Source organism: Neovison vison, chromosome 13 (assembly GCF_020171115.1).
Source record: "Neovison vison isolate M4711 chromosome 13, ASM_NN_V1, whole genome shotgun sequence".
NCBI lineage: Eukaryota > Metazoa > Chordata > Mammalia > Carnivora > Mustelidae > Neogale > Neogale vison.
In genome coordinates this window covers 80,730,698-80,748,084 of record NC_058103.1, presented here as the reverse complement: position 1 = coordinate 80,748,084, position 17,387 = coordinate 80,730,698, and positions in this window count along the sequence as shown.

Below are 17,387 nucleotides of genomic sequence, written 5' to 3'. Positions count from 1 at the left end.
TGTAAATTCTCTAATAAAAATTGGGATGGAGTGCTATGGGGACTTTCAATAATAGCTAGCAATTCAGGGAAGGCTTCAGAGATAAGCACTATTTGCATTAGATCTTAGGAACTGGGTAAGATTAAATCAGTTCAGAGGAGAGAAAGGACATTCCAGGCAACAAAAACAACTAATGCATCAGCATGGAGATATACAAGAGCATAGCAATTCAAGGAAAGGTAAAAACTTTGTTGTAGTGAAAGCATAATGAGGACAGAAAGCTAACAAGGGGGTGTGTGGTGGAGTCCAGTAGGGGTGAAGGAGCAGCTCTGCAGCAGGCAAGCTTGGAAAGGAATCTAGCCAATATACATGAAGAGTTTCTACATACACTGAATGCATTTGGATGCTGCCCTGTATTTTGATCATGCGAAACAGCAGGCTTAAAAGTACTGTGGAACAAAGCAGTATACTTCTGTGTTTACCATGGGTGTGCTTGGCTTTAACTAGACCCAGAATACAAAATTTCAAGCTTACAAAACAGATAAAGTAGGATGTGATTATTTTGTGAACAAAGGGATTCTTAACTTTATAAAAGGATTTACGTTCTTTGTTCTCAAGTATTAAAGTAGTGCCTGAGCTTGCCAGTTCCCTGGATGTTAGGAGTCTTCCATCATGGAGCTATTCCTGATACGCTCTGCCTCTACAGTAGAACAATTTTTTTTCTTGCTTTGTTTTTAGAGATATATATATATATATATATATATATATATATATATTTGGAGATATATTGATATCTCCAATCCTATAGAAGACATGATCTTGTAGTTTCAATGTTTTAGTAAACATGTGTTTAGCTCCCAACCCTCCCCTCCCTTACCAATAAACAAACTGAAGGACAGAAAGGGAAAGGAATCAATGCAGCCTTCATGGCACCAGATCAGAACATCCTGGAGTTGGGGCAGGAGAATTGACAAATAAAGCTGATGGTGGAGGAGATGGCGCCTGAATTTGTAGGAGACACCATGGGACTACCGGCATTGTGTAATAGTTGCACCGAGATTCCTGATGATGATGGGGATTTGGATATAGGAAACGTGAGGATGTAATGAGATAATCAAAATCTCATAAGGGACATCTGTATCTAGAAGATGGGCTTACTAAATTCCTTCACGTGGTGATATTTCATGGGAATACAGTTTTGTCAATCACTGTCTTTATCAGTTCTTATTCCCAAACATTTCAACTTTTAGAGAACTGTTGTATACTTTTTTTTTTTTTTTTTTAATTTAGAGACAACCCAAACAGTGGGAGGATGAGTGAAAGGAAGAGGGAGATAAAGGGTTTCAGTTATGGAATGAATAAGTCCTGGAAATAAAAGGCACAGCGCAAAGAATATAGTCAGTGATATTGTAATAGCATTGTGTAGTGACAGACGGTAGCTACCCTTGTGGTGAACACAGTATAATGCATAAACATGCTGAATCACTATGCTGTACACTTGAAACCAACATATCACTGTGTCAACTATGCTCAAATTAACCAAATGTTAATAAATAAGTTAAAAATAGGGGTGCCTGGGTAGCTCAGTGGGTTAAAGCCTCTGCCTTCAGCTCAGGTCATGATCTCAGGGTCCTGGGATGGAGCCCCACATCGGGCTCTCTGCTCAGCAGGGAGCCTGCTTCCTCCTCTCTCTCTGCCTGCTTCTCTGCCTACTTGTGAACTCTGTCTGTCAAATAAATAAATAAAATCTTTAAAAAAACACATAAGTAAGTTAAAAATAAATAAAAATAACACAGGCAAAGGATTTGGGAGTGAATTCCTCTAGGTATGCTTACTGCCACACCTCTTCAAAATATTAGTCTTAATGTCTTTATTTGTTAAAGGCTCAGTTTAATGTTTAAGTTGATAGATAGCAATAATTTAAAAGTAATATTTAAATATACTAATAAGGGTTCGTCTACATAAACCATTTACCAAACTGACCAAATAGATGTTTTTCCAAAACATTAAAATACGTGTGTATGAGGATGCATCTTGAAGTAACATACTAAAAGTAATATACTTAATGGTAAATGACAGAACGTTTGCCCCTTAATGTCAGAACAGAAGGAAACGATGTCTTTTCTATCCTTTTTTTAAAAAATGAGATATTTTATTTTTAATTTAAATTAAATTAATGAACATTGAATGTATATCAGTTTCAGAGGTAGAGGCCAGTGATTGGTCAGTCTGATATAATACTCATTATATCATGTGAACTTCTTAATATCTGTTTCCCAGTTACCCCTCCCTACCCCCTCCAGGAAATCTCAATTTGTCTCCTATGATTAAGAGTCTTTTATGGTTTGTCTCCCTCTCGGGTTTTGTCTTGCTTTTATTTTTAAGGATATCTTTTCTTAAAACTGATCAACAATTCTTAGCCAATATAAGAAAGCAAGAAGAAGGCAAAAGACCTTAAAAAAAAATAGAAGGATAGAAATAAAATTTTCCTTATTCATAAATTATATGATTGCTGTTGGGAAGGAAAAATAATTTTTCTCAACTCTCTTTTGTTCTTGGCTGAGACCCCTGTATCAAAAGACATATTAATAGAAGAGAAACAAACAGAAGTTTGGTAACATGTGTACCTTCTATATACCTTCTATATACCTAGAAAATGGAGTAATTCCCTAAAATGGTTTAAGCAAACACCTTAAACACCATCCTCAGATGTTGAGGGTGAGCAGGGGAGGCCTGCTTATTGGGGGATTACTGGGAAAAACACAGTAACAAGTGTGCAGATCTAAATCCTTCCCTTTTTCATTGATAAGACTTTCTGGAGATTTAGTCATTGTCCTGTTCCTTGTACAGAGAGGGTGAGACACTCTTATAGATGGAAGTTCTCTAATAAATGTAAATGTCGGGGCGCCTGGTTGGCTCAGTGGGTTAAGCCTCTGCCTTCAGCTCAGGTCATGATCCCAGGATCCTGGGATCGAGCCCCGCATCGGCTCTCTGCTCAGCAGGGAGCCTGCTTCCTCCTCTCTCTCTCTCTCTCTGCCTGCCTCTCTACCTACTTGTGATCTCTCTCTGTCGAATAAAAAAAAAAAATCTTAAAAAAAAAAAATAAATGTAAATGTCTTTTACAAAAGGGCAACTTCTACTCTGTTTTTCAGAGGTTCTTCTGTGTCTGTACCTTCTTACAAATAATAAGCCTAAAGTAATTCTTATGCCTGAGGCATGTCTGGGGGGCAGCAAATTTTGCTTCCCTTCATTGTCTACATAGAAAATACTAAGAAACATTGAAAAAAAGAAAACCCTGCTGGAAAAATAAGTGAATTTAACAAGGTTAAAGAATAAAAGGTCAATATAGTAAAAGTAATTCTATTTCTTTTTTTTTTTTAAGATTTTATTTATTTGACAGAGAGAGATCACAAGTAGGCAGAGGCAGGCAGAGAGAGAGGAAGGGAAGCAGGCTCCCTGCCGAGCAGAGAGCCTGACTGGGGCTCCATCCCAGGACCCCGGGATCATGACCCATGCCGAAAGCAGAGGCTTTAACCCACTGAGCCACTCAGGCGCCCCAGTAATTCTATTTCTATATGTTAACAACAAACAATTGGAAAATTAAATCAAAACTAAGCCAAAATAATATTTAATAATGTTTGGAGGAGGCACCCAGCCATGGATAACGTGTTCCAGGGTCCAGAGAGTGAGGGTGGCCAGTTGGCTCCAGGGCCGTGAAGCCCGTGAGAGAAGAGGTAAGCAAGCTTTTTGGATACTGCTCCTTCAAGCAGGCCCAACAGGATGGCAACTGAAGAGCCTCAGAACATACTGAAAAGGAAGTAGTATCTTTGATGAATCAGTGCCTGTGCAGGCTCAGCATCTGAACCCACCTGGTGGGAAGACCAGAGATATTTTTGGGTCCCCAATCTCTGCCACCTTCATCTTTGGCACACCCAGACAAACCCAAGGACCAAGTGTTCTCGTGTGAAGAAGAGTCCAAATCGGCCCTTAAAGCTGCAACAAACATCTCATCCAGAGGAAGGGCTGGGTGACAAAGGTGGCCCTAGAGAAGTAGGCTGAGCCCAGCAGCCAGTGCCTATGCCAGGAGTGACAGCCATGAGCCCAGGTGGTGCTGTGGTCTGCTTTTCACAGCAAAGTCCTGAGCCTGACCAGAGGCAAATCCAGTAAGTCCTTCTATGAAGAGAGGTTGCTGCTTCCCCTGTAGCCAGACAAGACACCAGAGAAGTAGGATTTCAAATAGAGTTTCTCTGAGCCCAGAGGAGCCAGGTAGGGAGATTGTCTGTTGTGTGTCTGAAGCTGTGGCTCAGGCTTTGTTGCCATCACAGAACCATGGAAGACCTTACCTCCTTGACCACTGCCAAGAGACATGTCCGGCGGGGAGAAAATGTGACTTCCTTGTGTGTACTCTGTCACAACTCCAGATGTGATAGAATTCTGTGAGGAGCATGAGGGGAGGTTGTATGAAGCCACAGTGCAGCCTGGTGTCGTGGGGGCTGCCTACAGCCTCTTTGCACGAAGTTCTGCTGGCTGACCTGGGGTCCAGGAATCTCTAAGCAACAGAGTTTAAAGCCTTGGCAAGAAAATAAAAAACAACCTTGTCTGTTGCTATCCTGTAGAGGAGTGAGGCTATAAGCCAAAACACTAATGGGAGGGAGTGAGAGTCTCTGGCTGGCCCCTCAGATCCTCACACTGTTCACTGTGTGGCCTGGTTTCTGACCGGGGGACCTGCAGCTGCTGGCCCACAGCCCCTCCTTTCCTGTCAACCCCAAGTGCGTTGCTCTGCACTCTTCTTGAGACACCTCAGTAGCTTGTCCTCAACAGCTGTTAACCAAAATCAAAAAGTCCTTCTCAGTCTCAGCTTTATGGAAAGATTTTGTGCCCTGACCCTCTGAGGTAGTTCATTTCTGCCATCTAAAAGCTTGGCCAGATCTTATGTATCTGCCTTTCATTTGCAGGCTGATTTTGCTGTGAATGATTCCCTTCTTTTCTCATCAGCCTACAGTCTAGGCCTTTGCCCCTCACCAGTGATGTGGATAGCTTCTTTCAGAAGTCATAGTTCTTCCTGTTTGGAAGGCACTGACTTCTGCAACTTTAAAACTCTGTCCTCATGCATCTGGATAAATGGGTCTATTTAAATCCTTTATCTATCTTACTGTATTCCTGCGGATGGTGGGAAGAAGAGATACTCCAGAACCTCAGGTTTGAGTCTTCAATAATATCTAAAGTAAAGAGCTATTCTAAAATACCAGCTTTACATAAGTCACCATTGACCCTGATTTGTTTCTGACAACTTTCTAGGAAAAAGTCATTTGCTCCGATATGGCAAAGAGGAAGAAAAGCTTGCTTAGCTGCTCTTCATAAAACTTTGCAGGGCCTCTGGACCATATTCAGTTTCCAGAAGAGACCTGGAGACCTCAGGCCTGAAGATTAAATAGTTTGACAACAAAGTCTCAAATGGCCAATTCCATGATTCCTGCCAGGAAAGATAGAAAGCTGGCCAGACTCATGTTGCTTTAACTCATCAGGCAAAAAGTTGGCCCCGAAAGGGCTAGGGTCTCAGTTCTTTTTTGTCTTTTTGAAGACTTTAATTATTTGACACACAGTGAGAGATAGTGAGGGAGAGAGCACAACAGGGGGAGCAGCAGGCAGAGAGAGGGAGAGGGAGAAGCAGGCTCCCCACTGAGCAAGGAGCCTGATGTGGGGCTTGATCCCAGAACCCTGAGATCATGACCTGAGCCAAAGTCAGATGCTTAACCAAGCAAGCCACCCAGGTGCCCCTATAGTCTCAGTTCTTACACTTCACTCATGTTGGACCAACAGTTAACAGAGGACAAGTTTTGGGTGGGGGAAGCTATTGGTATGAGTGCCTACAAAGCTAATGCCAGGTGCTAAAAATACCTCTGTTGTTGTTACAATTATGAAAAGCAACAACATTGTTTAGTTACATTCACAGTGGCCTAGACACTTAAGTGCCTGCAGGAACAAGCTGTTGCTGAGTTTGTTACACCTGGAGCATCTGAACCCACCTGGTGGGAAGACCAGAGATATTTTTGGGTCCCCAATCTCTGCCACCTTCATCTTTGGCACACCCAGACAAACCCAAGGACCAAGTGTTCTCGTGTGAAGAAGAGTCCAAATCGGCCCTTAAAGCTGCAACAAACATCTCATCCAGAGGAAGGGCTGGGTGACAAAGGTGGCCCTAGAGAAGTAGGCTGAGCCCAGCAGCCAGTGCCTATGCCAGGAGTGACAGCCATGAGCCCAGGTGGTGCTGTGGTCTGCTTTTCACAGCAAAGTCCTGAGCCTGACCAGAGGCAAATCCAGTAAGTCCTTCTATGAAGAGAGGTTGCTGCTTCCCCTGTAGCCAGACAAGACACCAGAGAAGTAGGATTTCAAATAGAGTTTCTCTGAGCCCAGAGGAGCCAGGTAGGGAGATTGTCTGTTGTGTGTCTGAAGCTGTGGCTCAGGCTTTGTTGCCATCACAGAACCATGGAAGACCTTACCTCCTTGACCACTGCCAAGAGACATGTCCGGCGGGGAGAAAATGTGACTTCCTTGTGTGTACTCTGTCACAACTCCAGATGTGATAGAATTCTGTGAGGAGCATGAGGGGAGGTTGTATGAAGCCACAGTGCAGCCTGGTGTCGTGGGGGCTGCCTACAGCCTCTTTGCACGAAGTTCTGCTGGCTGACCTGGGGTCCAGGAATCTCTAAGCAACAGAGTTTAAAGCCTTGGCAAGAAAATAAAAAACAACCTTGTCTGTTGCTATCCTGTAGAGGAGTGAGGCTATAAGCCAAAACACTAATGGGAGGGAGTGAGAGTCTCTGGCTGGCCCCTCAGATCCTCACACTGTTCACTGTGTGGCCTGGTTTCTGACCGGGGGACCTGCAGCTGCTGGCCCACAGCCCCTCCTTTCCTGTCAACCCCAAGTGCGTTGCTCTGCACTCTTCTTGAGACACCTCAGTAGCTTGTCCTCAACAGCTGTTAACCAAAATCAAAAAGTCCTTCTCAGTCTCAGCTTTATGGAAAGATTTTGTGCCCTGACCCTCTGAGGTAGTTCATTTCTGCCATCTAAAAGCTTGGCCAGATCTTATGTATCTGCCTTTCATTTGCAGGCTGATTTTGCTGTGAATGATTCCCTTCTTTTCTCATCAGCCTACAGTCTAGGCCTTTGCCCCTCACCAGTGATGTGGATAGCTTCTTTCAGAAGTCATAGTTCTTCCTGTTTGGAAGGCACTGACTTCTGCAACTTTAAAACTCTGTCCTCATGCATCTGGATAAATGGGTCTATTTAAATCCTTTATCTATCTTACTGTATTCCTGCGGATGGTGGGAAGAAGAGATACTCCAGAACCTCAGGTTTGAGTCTTCAATAATATCTAAAGTAAAGAGCTATTCTAAAATACCAGCTTTACATAAGTCACCATTGACCCTGATTTGTTTCTGACAACTTTCTAGGAAAAAGTCATTTGCTCCGATATGGCAAAGAGGAAGAAAAGCTTGCTTAGCTGCTCTTCATAAAACTTTGCAGGGCCTCTGGACCATATTCAGTTTCCAGAAGAGACCTGGAGACCTCAGGCCTGAAGATTAAATAGTTTGACAACAAAGTCTCAAATGGCCAATTCCATGATTCCTGCCAGGAAAGATAGAAAGCTGGCCAGACTCATGTTGCTTTAACTCATCAGGCAAAAAGTTGGCCCCGAAAGGGCTAGGGTCTCAGTTCTTTTTTGTCTTTTTGAAGACTTTAATTATTTGACACACAGTGAGAGATAGTGAGGGAGAGAGCACAACAGGGGGAGCAGCAGGCAGAGAGAGGGAGAGGGAGAAGCAGGCTCCCCACTGAGCAAGGAGCCTGATGTGGGGCTTGATCCCAGAACCCTGAGATCATGACCTGAGCCAAAGTCAGATGCTTAACCAAGCAAGCCACCCAGGTGCCCCTATAGTCTCAGTTCTTACACTTCACTCATGTTGGACCAACAGTTAACAGAGGACAAGTTTTGGGTGGGGGAAGCTATTGGTATGAGTGCCTACAAAGCTAATGCCAGGTGCTAAAAATACCTCTGTTGTTGTTACAATTATGAAAAGCAACAACATTGTTTAGTTACATTCACAGTGGCCTAGACACTTAAGTGCCTGCAGGAACAAGCTGTTGCTGAGTTTGTTACACCTGGAGCATCTGAACCCACCTGGTGGGAAGACCAGAGATATTTTTGGGTCCCCAATCTCTGCCACCTTCATCTTTGGCACACCCAGACAAACCCAAGGACCAAGTGTTCTCGTGTGAAGAAGAGTCCAAATCGGCCCTTAAAGCTGCAACAAACATCTCATCCAGAGGAAGGGCTGGGTGACAAAGGTGGCCCTAGAGAAGTAGGCTGAGCCCAGCAGCCAGTGCCTATGCCAGGAGTGACAGCCATGAGCCCAGGTGGTGCTGTGGTCTGCTTTTCACAGCAAAGTCCTGAGCCTGACCAGAGGCAAATCCAGTAAGTCCTTCTATGAAGAGAGGTTGCTGCTTCCCCTGTAGCCAGACAAGACACCAGAGAAGTAGGATTTCAAATAGAGTTTCTCTGAGCCCAGAGGAGCCAGGTAGGGAGATTGTCTGTTGTGTGTCTGAAGCTGTGGCTCAGGCTTTGTTGCCATCACAGAACCATGGAAGACCTTACCTCCTTGACCACTGCCAAGAGACATGTCCGGCGGGGAGAAAATGTGACTTCCTTGTGTGTACTCTGTCACAACTCCAGATGTGATAGAATTCTGTGAGAAGCGTGAGGGGAGGTTGTATGAAGTCACAGTGTTGATGAACTGATTCTAAAATTTATATGAAGAAGCAAAGGATTTAAAACAGTCAAAATCTCGAAGAGCAAAAGTGGAGGAGTTACATTGCCTGAATTCAAGACTTATAGCAATCATGATAACTTTGTATTGATATAATAATAAACCTACAAATCAGTGGAACAGAACAGAGATTCCATAAATAGATCATACATGTATGATCAAATAGTTTTTGGAAAGGTGTCAATTCAGTTCAATGAAGGAAAAAATCTTTTCAACAAATGTGCTAAAGCAACTGGGTATCCCTATTGAAATTAATGAGCCTCAACCCAGTATCACATTATATACAAAATTTAATTTGACATGAACCAGACCTAAAGGTAAAAGCTAAAACTCTAAACTTTCTAGAAGAAAATGGAAGAGGAAAACTTCATAACTCTAAAGTAGGCAAAGATTTATTAGATAAGATAACAGGAAAAAGAGGTAACGATCTTCACCAACAGAAATATATTCCTATCATCAAATGACATTATCAGGAGAATGAAAAGGCCGTCCATTGACTGGGAGAAAATATCTGTGATAACATGTATCTGACAAAAAAAAGCTCGTATCCAAATCATATAAAGAATCACTATAACTCAATAATAAAAAGTCAACCAACCGAATAAAAAATAGGCACTCTTCTGGACACATACACAAACATACACAAACAAATATCCCCAATGAAAATCTTCAATTCTTTTTACTATTACCATCATAGCCTGAGCCCCAGGTTTTTTGTCATAATTATTTTTGGTGATAACAACCAAGTGATAATACCCAGGCAGAATCTACTGAAGTAGAGGCAGAGAAGCCCTACCTATAAAGATAATAAGGTTTTAATGGCCATTCTATTCTTGCACATACCCAGGCCATTACAGAGTTATCATTTAGCTTTATAGCATCACAATCATATAAAGGTTAACTGCAGTGCTTCACACTCTTTCCCTTATCCTGGAATTTTCCCAGGGCTACCCATTGAAGAACAGATTGATCTCTCTCAAATCCAACAGAACTGGGATAGAAATTTTATATCGATTTAACCAAATTGACAAAATGTGATCCCTTTGCTGCATAAACAAAGATGTACCTAGAAATGTTATTGTATTAGTGTATTTGAACACTAAATCTAATCAGATCATAATGATTTAATTACTGTTTTATTACACACGTAAGTAATGTCTATTAAATCAAGCCTCTTAAATGCCATTCATGCTTACAGGAGCCTACAAAAGAAGTTTCTGATAGTTTTCCTAATAGAGGAAAAGCTATAAATAGGCACATCTCAAATCATACATGTACCACCCTCAAATTTATAAACCATATTATTACCATTGAATCAGTTTCATCCCCATTCATTAACATTTTAAATTTGAACTTATTTCTGAATTTGAAAGTCATACATGCTCATGGGAAAAATAGAGTATGTAAAAATGTAAAGAGAAAAGAAATTTCACTTAAGTGATCCAGAAAAAAAATTGTTAAAATTTTCAATGCTACATTTTATTATTTTTCATAACTTTTGTTTGTATACCTGAGATCATATAGTGACATATTTTTTTAAAGATTTTATTTATTTATTTGACAGAGAGAGATCACAAGTAGGCAGAGAGGCAGGCAGAGAGAGAGAGGAGGAAGCAGGCTCCCTGCTGAGCAGAGAGCCCGATGCAGGGCTCAATCCCAGGACCCTGAGATCATGACCTGAGCCGAAGGCAGTGGCTTAACCCACTGAGCCACCCAGGCGCCCTGATAGTGACATATTTTTATGCTGCCTTTTATTGACCAATATATAAATTATATATGTTAATTACATACTTAGGTTTAAAATAAGGGTAATTTTGTGTACACGTTTTGAACAAACAGAAAATTAGAAAGACTGAAACAAAAACATAAACTCCCACAGCCAAGAGATGATTTTTAGTTTCCATTGAATTCTTTTTCCACACTATTATTACTACTCAGCATGTGTAGGAAGTTTCAGATCATCAACTAATTTAATTTAATAAGTATATTGTACAGATTTTTATTACACTCCTTACCAGCACTAGACACTACAATTTTTAAAACCCATCAAATTGTTTAGTGATAGATAGTTTCTGTTAATTTTCATTTCTTTGTTTCTAATGAGGTTAGATATATTTTTGAGGTTAGACATATTTTCATACATTCTTTGGTGTATTTCTAATGGAGTATTTACCACTTTCTTAATAGTTTGTCACGTTTTCTTTGAAGTTAGGATATCAACTTTTATCTGGTGTATCAGGTGCAAAGTATTTTCTCACTTTGCCTTCTAATACGCTTAGTCTTTTTCTATACAGATTTTTTGTTTGTTTTTTTAAAGACTTTATTTATTTATTTGACAAACAGAGACACAGCAAGAGAGGGAACACAAGCAGGGGAAGTGGGAGAGAGAGAAGCAGGCTTCCCGCTGAACAAGGAGCCCAGGTAAGTCTCAATCCAAGGAACCCAGGATCATGACCTGAGCCAAAGGAGACAGTTAACGACTGAGCCACCCAGGAGACTCCATACAGATGTTTTAAAATGATCAGGCAATCCAAAAGTTCACGAGTTGTGTAATTTTATATATTGTTTTCAAGTTTAGAAAGCCTCTACGTATCCAGCCCTTTGTTGATATTTGCTTATATTACTTCTTTTCAACAAGTATATTTCCTAGATATGTCCATTATAAAACCCCTACATATTTAGATCTGTTCACTTTAATTTTTTTCTATTTATTAATCCATTAGTTTCCCTTTTTTTGCCTTCCTTAAGATTGCCTTTTTTAAAACTTTCTAGCTTCTTAAATAAGATGCTATCTCATTCATTTATCTTTCTTAAATCATAGCCCATAGAGATATAATTTTACCTTTAAGTATGTATTTTGGATTATCCTAGAAATTTTGGTACATATTATTCTCATTTCAATTATTTTCTAAAGACATTTTAATTGCATTTTTATTCCCTTTTTAACTAAATTGCTATTCAGTGGACTCTTAATTAACTTTAAGTGTTGTGCATATTTGGACAGAAGATGTAAACTAGCCCATCCAGTTACCAATTTTTTAAAAGTTGAGGGAATGGGGTACCTGGATGGCTCAGTGGGTTAAGCCTCTGCCTTCAACTCAGGTCATGATACCAGGGTCCTGGGGTAGAGCCCTGCATTGGGCTCTCTGCTTATAGGGGAGCATGTTTTCCCCTCTCTCTCTGCCTGCCTCTCCGCCTACTTATGATCTCTATCTGTCAAATAAGTAAATAAAATCTTTAAAAAATAAATAAATAAAAGTTGAGGGAATGGCTTCAAATCTGATTAAATTTTATAAACACATCTCACACATTTGACAAAATATATATTTTCTATTTGTGAGCATGAATTTATATTGTTCATAAGTATTTGTGGTTATTTACTTTGTGTCTTGATCTGTCACAGTACTGAGCTAAAGCATCTCACTACAATGGTTTTTGATGTCAAATTATTTAAATATTTTTGTTGCTATATATAATGTGTACAGAGATTTATTGTTGTTATCCCTTCACAATGGATTTTATCAAGAGAATTACCCACTGTCTCATTCAATGGTTTTTTTTCTCCCCGAGTTCCATTTTGCTATTATTGTGATTTTTGCTTCTATCTTTTTTTTTTTTTGCATTTGCTATTAAGAGGGGAGTTTAACTCACACATAAATGTCATAATTAATATGTGTAATCTTAGTTCTTTTATTTTATGCCTTCTCTAATTTTTTTTGGCTTACCAGGTACTTTGTATTTTTGCAAGTTTTTTTTTTTTTTTTTTTTTTTTGGTAGACTTTGTTTTATTTGCTGCTACCCCCTATGCTGGCTAAGTAGAAATTTTGTTTTTAGTTCTGCTTGGAGTTGTCCATATGTTTAACAAATATTTAAGTGAGCATCTTACTTTCTGAAAGTAATTACTTAGAAATATGCATTAAAATAGGTGTATTTAAACTGAAGCCCCAAACGATGCTGTACATGGTTGGAGTAAGGCACAGCCTAATGTAAGGCTGATCTAGCTCAGTAAACTCCTGAAAAATGTAACTATTATGAAAACAGGTGTCTGATTTGTTAATAAAAATATTTGTTCTAATTGCAGTTATGCTAGAATTCTTAGAAGGAACAACAACAAAAATAATGAATCAAAGTCATGATTTTCTTGCCACTATTTTCCCAACAAAATGTTATGACATCCCCCTTAGGATCATGCTGCAAGCTACCAGAAGAATTTCAACTCATGCATTTAAAATGTATTTAATAATTTCCTATTATGTTTGAGGGACTCATGAACAAATTAGATATGGTTCCTACTATTATGAAACATACAACCTAGCTGGGGACACAGATAATAAACAAGGAAACAAAGGAACACAGGCAGACGCGCGTACACACACACACACACACACACACACATCTCTGGCCTTCTGAAAAATTTTCAGATGTATTTTAATGAGGCAGGAAGACCTCATATATTAAGTAACATCTGTGAATAAGCCCATATATTAACATGAAAGTTCTAACTTAAGTTTTATCTTCAGTGATACTTTATTTCCACTGCTTGCCTTCCAGCTAGTTATAATCCTTCATATACTCACTTGAAATTTCCTCTGTCAGAATTTCTGCTAATGCTTAATACATTGTCTTTCCCAGAGCATGATGCATCTTAGAGATCTTTTCGGCCCAGGATAGTAAATATAGGCACTAATGTCACCCTCTCACCTCCCAAGCCCATGGCAGTCATTGGCCATCAATATTGATGCTCATTTATTTCAAAGCTAAATATAGCACAGGGATCACTTTTACCATAGCATTCTAGTTTGTACTAACCATCTGAGGATTTTGAACAGGAGATGAGACCTATTAGAAAAAGTATTATTTCAAAGTGAGCAAACTTGTTGCTAACTAAAACTTAAAAGTATAAAATAATTAGTAGATCCATATTGGTAAGAATCTTCTTGAGTAACAATTTTGTGAGTCAGAATTTTCAATCAGGAATTAATTTGGAGGTGAGGCAAATCAAAATGTATTCTACCACACTGGTTATTCTTAGCCCTATGCCTCTTCCAGCTCCATTTTTTAGGACTGTAATTTGGACCTCCTGAACTAGAAATGTAGCATTAGAGCATCTGTACCCTATATTAACTTTATTAACTATATTACTATATTATATTAACTCAGAACTACCTTAACTCAGAACAACACTCCCCTTCTTTTGGTACAGATCCTTTCTTCAATTTATTTTTTTCATACAACTCGCCTCTCATTTTTCATGGCATTAAGCATTGTACAGTGTTGTAACCACAAGAATGAGAAGGCTGAAACATCACTCTAGTCACAAAAGACTTATTTAAGAATAGACATTGCACAATTGACAGTCTTATTATTTATTCAACAGGTATTTATTGAGCATCTTCTATGGGCTAAGCAATGTGCTAGGCTCTTGAGATAAGCCATTTAATAGAACTGAAAAGTTTTAATAGAAATGAAAAGCCCCTTATAGGGCTTCTTAGGTGGACCAGGCAGAGATGGAGCTAGGCAATAAAGCGGACAGTAAACCAAGCTATTAGATGGTGATTTTGACCTAAAAAGGAGCAGAGTAGATAAAGGAGATTGGGACATATTGAGATTGGTGATGGGGTGCATTTTTAAATAGGGTTTTATGGAGAAGATGAAATTTAAGCAAAGATTTGAAAGAGGTAAAAGAGTTGCCATGCATACCGCTGAAGGAAAGATGTTCCAGGCATAGGAAAGAGTGGGTCTGGTGTGTGTGAACAACAGCAAGGATGTCATTGTGGCTGGAGTAGCACAAGCATGAAGGAGAGTAGGAGATGGCAGGGGAGGAGAGAGGCAGACAACTTAGGCCATGCCACTTTGCTCAGACAACCCAAGTGGTACACAAGAAAAAAAGATAGATATTAAATATGTTAATGTAATTAGCACACTTAATTTAATTAAGTGTAGTTAGTTGGTTTCACACCAAACAATAATAGGAACCTGATTCCCTACAGGAATCCCGTCTCACTTTTAAGCCCTTTCAAAATTTCCCCCATCAGTCCTTTAATTAAACAAGACTCCCAGAGTCCTATTATTTGAATGTTCTATTTCCCTAGTCTTTGCAAACTACCTTAACCTTACCCACCTCTTTTCTAAATGCAAGCTACATAACAAATTTTCACATTGTTTCTACATTGGACATAATTACCTGTGAAGCCTTTTGCGATATTCCTGCAAAATAAATTATATTGCAATGCATCTTGGGGTCCAAGTAGGATCTAAAACAATTGATTTCAATTCATTGCATCCTTGGCATGTGAACTGAAGTGGACATCACTAAAAAGGCTAAAGGTGCCCCACGTGTTCCCTTTGGACTTCCCTTGTGGACTTTGACACATGGTGACGATTTCATGAAAACTCAAACAGCAACCCAAGTGTCTCTGTATATCTCTTGCCTGTGTTACAAGAGTGAGTCTCAACTCTGAAGGAGGCACGGTGATGCCTAGAGATTCAACTGACATGAGGAAGACACAGGCCTCCTCCCATGCCCGCCATCACTCCAGAAATAGCCAGGCTCCAGCCTTGCTCCAGAGGACACCGCATTGAGTCACACTGTGTGCAGATAATGTGTGACACAGCAGTTCTCAGCTAGCATTGGGGAGAATACGCTAAGATAAGGCAGCTCTCACATTTTTAACCTTTGTACAATGTTTTATAAATTTCAAAACACACTCGTGATTTTACCCTGAAAAGCTGCATAATATGTTGTTTTTAGTTTTTCTAATTGGAAATAACTGGAGAACCAAAGATTACACATGTAAATTAGACAATAATCAAGTTCTAAACTCCGCAGCCCCAGCCATAATTTCATTCTCAAGGTGTGGAGTCAGCGTAACTAGTTTTAAATCCTGACTCTGCCACTGACTAAACCCATAACTCTGGATAAATTACTAAAACTCCTTGTGCTCAGTTTTCTCATCTGCAGGTTTAGGCGAAGTAGCAATTAGCAAGCAGTAGGCAAGGAGAAGCTAAAAATGTACTTACACATGAGGGCTTGTCCTCTCAGAATCTCCCTTTTTGGATGTCAGCCATCATGCTGTAAAGATGCTTCGGCTAGGCTACGAAGTCATGAAAGGCCAGATGGAGGCAGGCACCAGGGGTAAGAGGCCATGATGAATGTTCCAGCCACAACAGATCTTCTAGCTGGAGCCACCCGAGGGACCTCAGCTATATACTGCGTGGAACAGAAGAAACATCCAATTGATCCCAGTAAACCACACAATTGTGAGAAATAATAAAACATTGCTATTTTCAGCTACTATACTTTGGAGTGATTTGTTAACAACAATAGATAACTCAAAGAGTCAACATATTCTTCTTTTAATTTCATATTAAAACCACTTAAAAATTACCATTGCAATACATTTTTATTTATTATATTTGTTTAAACAATAACAAATCAAGAAGAGAAATATGTCTATCACTGGACCTGGAAATGGATATAGGAATTGGGTATAAATAAAGTGAAAAAAAGTTATTACTATCTGGCAGTAGAATTTCTCTTAGGCTCAGAAATGCACTTGTTCAGAAAAAGGAAAATTCCTTGGTAAGTATATCAAGTAGGATTAGGTTTGGCAGCAGATAGAAAAAGAACACATAACATAACAGTGGCTTAAATAAGATAGATGTTTATTCCTCTTGCTTTCATAAACAAAACCAAAGGAAGACAGCCCAGAGCTGACAAAGGAAGACTCTAGTGTTCTAGGACCCAGGCCTTTTCTATCCTGATACTCTGCCATCTAATGGCTTTGCCTTTGTGGCCCAGGACGGCTGGTCAGACTCTGAAAATCAGGTGTATTTCAATTAGCAGGGGAAAAAAACCAGAAGACTGGAGGAACAGAAAACTGCACAAAACTTCTGTTCATATCTCAAGGAAATGAAGTTAAAAGACCACATGTAGCTCTAAGGAATGAAGAGAAAGGTATTCTTTTATACAGCTATGAAATATGTAAACCTGCATATGGGCCTATAACACTTCATAAAATGACTTTGTGAGAAAGGGATGTGTATGTGTGTTTGTAATTTGGAGAAAATACAGTTATATATGAAAAGATGTGGATAGAGATAGACACCAATGTAAGAGAAAATCCCAGAAGTAGAGGGGGCTAACAAAATGTGAGCCTCCCAAAGTTTTCTGAAAAATTTTTGGGGAGGACTTTATACTTGGAGAGTCTGCAAAGTAGAGATTCAAGGGATCATTTCTTTCTTTCTTTTTTTAAAGATTTTATTTGTTTATTTGACAGAGAGAGAGAGAGAGAGAGAAGGAGAGATATTGCATGAGCAAGGGGGAGTAGCAGGCAGAGGGAGAAGCAGGCTACCTGCTGAACAGGTACCCCATGTGGGACTCGATCCCAGAACCCTGGGATCATGACCTGAGCTGAAGGTGCATGTTTAAGGACTGAGCTACCCAGGCACCTCTAATTTTTTAAAATTAGTACTTGTATTACGGCATTTCAATTTTTCCCTGTTTTAAATAACATTACTTTTAGTATCTTTCAGATAGTTTCCTTATGATAGATTTTTAAAGAATTTAGTTATTTGTC